The sequence below is a fragment of the Jatropha curcas genome, chromosome 8 (assembly GCF_041381405.1).
Source record: "Jatropha curcas cultivar XTBG-Jc1 chromosome 8, XTBG_Jcur_1.0, whole genome shotgun sequence".
Classification (NCBI taxonomy): domain Eukaryota; kingdom Viridiplantae; phylum Streptophyta; class Magnoliopsida; order Malpighiales; family Euphorbiaceae; genus Jatropha; species Jatropha curcas.
Window position 1 is genome coordinate 17,980,751 of NC_143158.1, and position 8,539 is coordinate 17,989,289.

At 38.1% G+C, this 8,539-nt stretch overlaps 1 non-coding gene across 1 annotated transcript; it reads right to left on the reverse strand.

Moving 5' to 3' along the window:
• Positions 1-2,393: 2,393 nt before the first annotated feature.
• On the reverse strand, positions 2,394-2,499 carry LOC149494276 (small nucleolar RNA R71). Its single transcript, XR_016322341.1, has one exon. It is a non-coding gene; the product is annotated as a small nucleolar RNA R71 (small nucleolar RNA).
• Positions 2,500-8,539: the final 6,040 nt, after the last annotated feature.

The window sequence follows — 8,539 nt, forward strand, 5'->3', positions numbered from 1 at the left end:
GAAATCAGAACAACAAGTATTTTCTATTTACTGCTTTTGAATTTTCCCAATTGATTAGGGATTCTTTTTCCTTTTGGAGGTGTTACAGCAGCTAGGAGGCACGTTTTTCTTCTCTTAGTTCATCTATTAATCTAGGTTTTTGTTCTTTAGTCTTTGTTTTGGTGATTGGAAGCCATGATTATGAGTAGCTAATTTTTTTACACCAATTCAAGGGATTTATCATCCTTGCACTTTTGTGAGACTTGGGTTTTAATTGAGTAGTTTCTTCTTGAATATCTGTTGTTTCTTGTTCTTATTGAGTTGATTCTATTGAATTCTCTGCTAAAAAGGCCTATTAGTGAATTGTTTGGTAGGATTAAGTGCTATTTCAGATTTCATAATCCGTAATTGTTATGAAAGTTTGAATGTTAGTAGCAATTAGATATTATTGATTATATTTCAGGTTTTCAGGATAATCTATAGAGACAATAGGGTTGAATTAAATGGTTTATGCTTTATAAATTGTTGTTCAAGTTTAACTACTTCCTGATTCTTAATGCTTTTATTAAATTGAGAGGGATTGCTTAATACCCGATCGTTTAATAATTAGAGTTAATGAGGGTGCTGGGCTCAAGTTAACGAAATAGGGGAGTTTTGGGAATTTATCATGCTTTTTGATAAATTTCAGTTAAGTATTCAAAGAGTAATTAAATGATAAGTTGTCTGTGATCAATTGTGCATTGGATTAGAAATCACCTTGAATTGGTTTTTCATCAATTTGCATTACTACTTTAGTTTAATTAATTAATTTTCTTTTTGAACTGTTAAGTTGAATTTTTCACAAACAAACCCCCCCCTTTTTTTTTTAAACACAAAAATTAAGATTTCAGTCTCTAAGGTTCGACCTGAATTCACCACTTCTACAGTTAAATTCAGTAATTTAAATTTGGTGGAACCGACAAACATCATTCTTTCTTTATTATTGTCTTTAAATATGATGAATGATTCAAGTGTGATTGAGTTTAATTTAATTACTATGTCTAGCTAAACTTTTATACTAGGGATTTGATGTAATTTAATTTGATTCCAGCTTATAATATTAGATTTATTTTTCTTTGTTCTTGTTATAACTTATTATTGTGCTTAAGGCTTCCAGGCAGAAAAATTCCCCTGGATTGAATTATTTCAATAACATCATTCGGGAGAAGGGTTATTGATATGAATAAGGTAATAATTTACTTGAGAATAATAACTTGATGTGGAAACTATATGGTTTGACTCAAGGGGGGCTTTCATAAGTTAATAAAGTATTAAGTTGTGAATTCATAAAACAACCATAAAACCTAATGATCTGATTCATGTTTAATTTCACTATTAATATAGGTGATTAAATTGGATTAGAATAGCTAACAATAAATCGGGAGAGCTTGTTAGTAACCTTAGGGTTGTTTTCTCCTACTTGAACAATTAAACTTGATTAATGAACTAATAGAACAAGCTGGATAGAATTAAATGAAATCAAATTCCCTAGTAGCTTAATCCCCTGATTTCTTTTCACCTAAATTTTGTGTTTGATCTCTTTTACTTTGAATTTTATTTACTTTACAGCGAACTCCTTTTATCATCGTCTAAATAATAATAGGTTAACATAATTTTGGTAATTGATAAACAATCCCTGTGGATACGATACTTTCTTACTCTATACTACTTGTTGCGATTTCATACACTTGCGAAAAACGCTGTCAAGTTTTTGGCGCCGTTGCCGGGGATTGGCGTATCAATATCAATACGAATTACCCTGTTATTAATTTAGACACTCTTTCGTTTTTATTTAATTTTCTTTTAAGTGCTGTTCCAGGTGTTTTATGCAAAGAAGATCAAGGACAACTGAACCTTTAGTCTTTGACCCAGAAATTGAAAGAACCTTTCGTAGGCACAACGCTGCAAGAAAAGCAAGAGAAATAAAACTCGATCAACAAGCAGACATGGCCAACGAAAACGAAAACAGAAACGAAAACGTAGTTGGACCACCACTTCAACATCTGATCCGTACCTTAAGGGATTATACAACACCTAATCTGAATGGGACAACCTCAAGTATTACAAGACCTAGGGTAGAAGCTAATAACTTTGAGATTAAACCTGCAATTATCCAAATGCTCTCTACCTCGATCCAATATGGAGGTTTGCCTCGTGAAGATCCTAATGCTCACATTACCAATTTTTTGGAAATTTGTGACACATTCAAACAAAATGGTGTTTCTGAAGATGCAATCAAATTAAGACTTTTTCCATTCACTCTTAGGGATAAAGCTAGAGCATGGTTACAATCATGTCCCGCTGGAAGTTTTACCACATGGGATGAATTAGCTCAAAAATTTCTAGCTAAATTCTTTCCATCCTCAAAAACCACCAAGTTGCGCAATGAGATAATGACATTTGCTCATCATGATCAAGAGAGCTTGTATGCAGCTTGGGAAAGATTCAAGGACTTGCTAAGAAAGTGTCCGCATCACAGTTTGCCCAAGTGGTTACAGGTACAAACTTTCTATAATGCTCTATCTCCTAATATTAAAATCACTTTAGATGCAGCTGCAGGTGGATCTTTTGAAAAGAAAGGTATTGATGAAGCATATGAGTTGATAGAGGAGATGGCAAGCAACTAGCCACTACCAAAATAATACCGAAAGAAGAAGAACTGCAGGAGTCTATGAAATAGACGCCATTACAGCACTTAATGCCAAGGTAGATAACATGGTAAGGAAATTGGACATGTTAACTACTAACCCTGTGAATGCTGTTATGCAAATTTGTGATAGGTGCAATGGACAACATGGAATTGGGGAATGCATCATGGACTCTTTAAATCCACAAACTTTGGAGCAAGTGAACTATGTGATGAATCAAGGAAGAAAGAATTACCCTTATTCAAATTCATATGATAACAGGTTAAGGAATCATCCTAATCTATCCTATGGTAATCCTAACAATGCCTTGAATGCACCACCAGGTTTCCACCCTCCAGAAAAGAAATCCCATGATGACCTCCTCACTGCTCTTTCTAAATCACACATGGAATTCATGAATGAAACCAGAGAAAACCATAAAATCCAGCAAGCTGCAATCAGGAATTTGGAGATCCAATTGGGGCAATTTGCAAACATGATGGCATCTCGACCTCAAGGTACGTTACCTAGCAATACTGAAAAGAATCCAAAAGAACAAGTGTAGGCTATCACTTTGAGAAGTGGCAAACAATTAGATGAACCACCAAAGAAAGAAAAGGAAGTAAAAGAACAACCAAGGGTGCCTATCATTGACTTAGAGGAGAAAGAAAAGGTAAACCTTATGTTCCCCCTGTCCCCTTTCCACAAAGATTAAAGAAAGCACAAGATGACAAGAGCTTCCTCAAGTTTCTGGATGTGTTTAAGAAGCTCCAAATCAATATTCCTTTTGCTGAAGCTCTTGCTCAAATGCCTCGTTATGCTAAATTCTTAAAAGATATCCTGAGCAAGAAACGAAAAATTGATGATCAAGGAACGGTAATGTTAATCGAGGAGTGCAGTGCAATTATCCAAAACAAACTGCCTCCAAAGTTAAAAGATCCAGGAAGTTTTTCTATCCCTTGTAACATTGGTAATCTTGACTTTGAAAAGGCTTTGGCAGATTTGGGTGCTAGCATTAATCTTATGTCCTATGAAGTTTTTAAGATGCTAGGTATGGGAGAGCTCAAACCAACAAGGATGTCTTTGCAATTAGTAGATCGTTCAATTAAATATCCTAGAGGGATTGTAGAAGACGTGCTTGTAAAGGTAGGTACATTCATCTTTCCTGTTGATTTTGTCATTCTTGATATTGATGAAGACAGGGAAGGATCTCTAATCCTTGGAAGACCCTTTCTTGCAACTGCAAGAGCATTAATTGATGTTTATGAGGGTAAGTTGACTCTAAGAGTTGGACAGGAAGAGATTGTGTTTGATGTACTTAAATCTTGTAAACTCCCTATGGATCATGGAGACTGTTTTAGAATTGACGTAGTAGATGAATGTGTGGAGACCACTTTGCATGTTGAAAATAATGTTAATGAATCAAGCATCTTGAATGAAAAAGAAAAGGAATCACCTAAGCATGAACTGAAACAACTTCCACCTCATTTAAAACATGCATTCTTAGGTGAGGACCACTCTTTTCCTATTATTATTTCTTCTCACTTAACGCTTGATCAAGAGGAAAGGTTGTTGCAGGTTCTACGTAGGCACAAGAAAGCATTAGGGTGGTCTATTTCAGATTTACAAGGAATAAGCCCAAGTGTGTGTATGCATAAAATCTTGATGGAAGAAGACTACAAACCTTCAATCGAACATCAAAGGCGATTGAACCCGAACATGAAAGAGGTAGTCAAGGCTGAAATTATTAAACTCTTAGATGCCGGCATCATTTATCCAATTTCAGACAGTAATTGGGTGAGTCCTGTCCAAGTTGTTCCAAAGAAGGGAGGTATGACTGTTATTTCTAATGAAAACAATGAATTAATCCCCACAAGAACAGTCACAGGTTGGCGTGTGTGTATAGATTATAGAAAATTAAATAAAGCAACACGCAAAGATCACTTTCCCCTTCCCTTTATTGATCAAATGCTTGAACGACTTGCAGGATATCCTTTTTATTGTTTCTTAGATGGCTATTCAGGGTACTTCCAAATACCTATAGCCCCTGAAGACCAAGAGAAAACTACATTCACTTGTCCTTATGGCACTTTTGCCTATAGGAGAATGCCTTTTGGGCTATGCAATGCCCCTGCAACCTTTCAAAGGTGCATGATGTCCATCTTTTCTGATATGGTGGAAAAATTTATTGAAATATTCATGGATGATTTTTCTGTATTTGGTTCTTCCTTCGATGCATGCCTTCATAATTTATCTTTAGTGATGCAACGATGTGAAGATACTAACCTTGTGTTAAATTGGGAAAAATGTCACTTCATGGTTAGTGAAGGTATTGTCCTAGGGCATAAAATCTCTCAAAAGGGGATTGAAGTAGACAAGGCAAAAATTGAGGTAATTGAAAAACTACCTCCCCCTAACACAGTGAAGGGCATAAGAAGTTTTCTTGGGCATGCAGGATTTTACAGAAGATTCATAAGGGATTTCTCAAAAATCACTAAACCTCTTTGCAATCTACTAGTTAAAGATGTTCCTTTTGAATTTAACAAAGATTGTTTAGATGCTTTTAACAGGTTAAAGAAGGAGTTAATCTCAGCCCCGATCATCACCACACCAGATTGGACTTTACCCTTTGAACTCATGTGTGATGCTAGTGATCATGCTGTAGGAGCTGTTCTTGGACAAAGAAAAGACAGGAAGTTGCATATTATCTATTATGCAAGTCGCACATTGAATGATGCACAATTAAATTATGCAACTACGGAAAAGGAACTGCTAGCTATTGTTTTTGCTTTTGACAAATTCAGGGCATATCTAATTGGAGCTAAAACAATAGTCTACACAGATCATTCCGCCATTAAATACTTGCTGGAGAAGAAAGATGCAAAGCCGAGACTCATTCGTTGGGTACTTCTATTGCAAGAGTTTGACCTCGAAATTCACGACAAAAAGGGGACCGAGAACCTCGTTGCTGACCATCTTTCCAGGCTTGAATTGGGGGAGGAAGATACAAGCGAGCTACAAATCAATGAAAGCTTTCCTCATGAGCAACTTCTTCTAGTAGCAAATGCTCAAACCCCCTGGTACGCTGACATAGTTAATTATCTTGTTTGTAAAATTCCTCCTCCCAATTTTTCTTACCAACAAAGAAAAAAATTTTTTCATGATATCAAATTTTACTATTGGGAGGAGCCATTTTTGTTCAAGTATTGTAGTGATTAGCTCTTCAGGAGATGTATACCGGAAACTGAAATAAAAAGTGTCCTTAAATTCTGCCATTCAATGGAATGTGGAGGCCACTTTGGAGCAAACAAGACAGCTGCGCGTATACTAGAAAGTGGTTTGTATTGGCCTAATCTTTTTAAAGATGCTTATAATTATGTTCGTCTTTGTGATCGTTGTCAAAAGTTAGGTAACATTTCGAAGAGACATGAAATGCCCCTGAACAGCATCCTTGAAGTCGAAATCTTCGATGTATGGGGTCTGGACTTTATGGGACCTTTTCCACCATCTTATTCAAATCAATACATTCTAGTGGCGGTGGATTATGTGTCAAAGTGGGCAGAAGCTGTTGCTCTTCCAAATAACGATGCCAAAAGTGTGATGAGCTTCATCAAGAAAAACATTTTTACAAGGCATGGTACTCCCAGGGCGATAATCACGGACGGAGGTAAGCATTTTTGTAATCGATATTTAGACTTCCTTCTTGCAAAATATGGTGTCACTCATCGTGTAGGTACTCCATATCATCCTCAAACCAGTGGACAAGTAGAGGTCACTAACAGAGAAATCAAAAAGATCCTCGAAACCACTGTTGGACAATCAAGAAAGGATTGGTCCAAAAAGCTAGATGACGCTCTATGGGCCTACAGAACGGCATTCAAAACGCCTATAGGTATGTCTCCATATCGCATGGTGTATGGTAAGGCTTGTCATCTTCCTGTAGAGTTAGAACATAAGGCATTTTGGGCCATTCAATTTCTCAACTTTAATGCCAAGGAAGTGGGACAAAAACGCTTGTTACAACTAAACATGATGGATGAATTGCGCCTCCAAGCTTATGAAAGTGCTAAAATATATAAAGATCGCACTAAACAATGGCACGATAAGCGCATTATCATGAGGGATCTAAAGGTAGGCCAGCAAGTGTTGCTCTATAACTCTAGACTTCGGTTATTTCCTGGTAAGTTGCGCTCTAGATGGTCTGGACCATTCACAATCAAGGAAATTTTTCCTCATGGCGCGATTGAAATAGTGGATGGTAAGTCGAATCGAAGTTTCAAGGTAAATGCTCAACGTTTGAGAAGCTATTATAATGAAACCTTGGAACCCATCAAGACTACAATTGGTCTTGCTTAGCCTAAATTCAGATAAGTGCGTCGAACTTAACGACGTTAAACGAAAGTGCTCATGGGAGACAACCCATCTATTTTTATTAAATTTTCGTCCATTTATTTGTTTTTATTCCCTATTTTATTTGTCAAAATCCCAAATTTTCTCCATAAGCGTTCTTTTGTTTAGTTAAGAGTTTTTGTAGGAAAAAGTGGAAATCCAGAACCGAGCACGCCCTAGGCATGCCCATCAGCACGCCCGTGCCATAGAAAAGAGATTAACACACTTGAAGGTCAGAGGAGAGCACGCCCTAGACGTGCTAAGTGGCACGCCCGTGTTACTAGAAAACGCCCAAGTCGCGAGCGCGACATTCACAAGCGCGAGCGCGACAATTAGAAAAGAAAGTCAGAAGAGTTGCAAGAAAAACTCGCGAGCGCACCTTCCATCTACGCGGGCGCGAGCTGAAGTCGCGAGCGCGACATTCATATACGCGGGCGCGACAAGCAGATCGGAGTGTGAGAAGCCATTGGACCAGAAGAAGCGAGAAGACGCGAGCGCGATATTCATATGCGCGGGCGCGAGAAAAGAACTCGAGAGGCAGAGAAGAGCACGCCCAAGCCGTGCTATGTAGCACGCCCGTGCCAGGTACGCCACTTTTGTTGTTTTGCAGGTCAGAGGAGAGCACGCCCAGGCCGTGCTCATCAGCACGGCCGTGCCACGATCAGACCAACTTATTAATTGGCGCCCCTCTTTGAAGAGCACGCTTTCAAACTCTCTCTTTTCCACCCCGCACGCCCTGGCCGTCACCTCTTTTCTCCCAAACTTTCCCTTTTCTTCTCCCTTTTCTCTCAAATCAAACACTCTCCACCCAAAATTTTCACATAATCAACTCCAACAATGCCTCCTAGATACAAACGTAGCAGACCCGCATCCTCCATTGCTGCTCGAAACCGCGCAACTACGCGATCTTCCACGGCTCCTCAACCTCCTTCACCTCCTGCATTTCCATTCGAGTTCGCCTCATCCGATCAACAAGAAAGGTACACAAAATTATCTCTTCGGCCTATTCTACCGAATAGATTTATTGATGAGGCTGCCTTAGCGCAAGTGGGTCTTAGGGATATTGTGTTAGACCCTCTTAAGAGAATAGGATGGGGGGAATTTATTGATATGAAGGACTTAGTCTATGCCCCTCTAACTCTAGAATTTCTAAGTTCCTATCGCGCTTTTATTCCATTATTGCCTAATTCACCACCAAGCAGGGTTAACTTTAGGCTTCTTAGTCAAGACTTTGAACTAACTGTGAATGAAATTAGCCACATTTTTGGGTTTCCTACAGACAATAGCCAGATACAAATATCTAGTGATTTTAGTGCGCGTAATACTTGGAAAAATTCGACAGGTGAAGTGAATTACAATCCTAGATATTCTAAAGCATCCAAATTAAAAAAACCTTCCTTGCGCTACATTCACAAATTCTTATCTAATTCCATTTTTGGAAGGAGTGAAAGCGATGGGGTGCTAAGTTTGAACGAATTATATTTTCTGTGGGCTATTGAGAATGG